Source organism: Branchiostoma belcheri, unplaced genomic scaffold (assembly GCF_001625305.1).
Source record: "Branchiostoma belcheri isolate BF01 breed outbred unplaced genomic scaffold, Haploidv18h27 scaffold138, whole genome shotgun sequence".
In the NCBI taxonomy this organism is placed as follows: domain Eukaryota; kingdom Metazoa; phylum Chordata; class Leptocardii; order Amphioxiformes; family Branchiostomatidae; genus Branchiostoma; species Branchiostoma belcheri.
The window spans coordinates 44,282-44,835 of record NW_017802802.1 but is presented as its reverse complement, the minus strand read 5'-3'; positions in this window follow the sequence as shown (position 1 = coordinate 44,835).

Sequence of the window (554 nt, the reverse complement as noted above, 5' to 3'; positions counted from 1 at the left end):
CCATTTTGCTTGTCAGATTTTTTCATTTGTATGTTTTAACATTAATATTTGATGGGTGTGGGCACTTCCTTTGAATTATGGCACATACTTAACAAAACCTGAGACATAGCTGAATATGGGCTCCCAAAAAGGTTGGGAGTACATTGTACATACTACATACAATATTATATATGGGTGTACAAGGTCGGCTGTGGTTGTTTGGCATGGCTGGCTACTCTTCAGCTTTGCCCGAGGAATATTTTCAGAAGTGAACAGGAGGTTGGGCCATGGTTGGCTTGTCACTGGTCAACAGTAGTAGTTGGGTTTGTTGGCAGTCAAATTTAACTTGATTAGTATAGAAAGAAAGATGTTGACAGCCACCCTTAGAGTATGGTGCACGGTGAGTCTATATAGTAGTCATTCAGTATAGAAAGGTAGAATGGCCTAAATCTGGTCAGGCTGCTCCCAAACTTCAGCCAACCTTTGTGGAAGGTTCTGATTGTTTTCCCCCCAGTTTCATACAGTAGCAAACTGTAACAGCCAGACATCATGAAACATGCAACACAGGACACCTC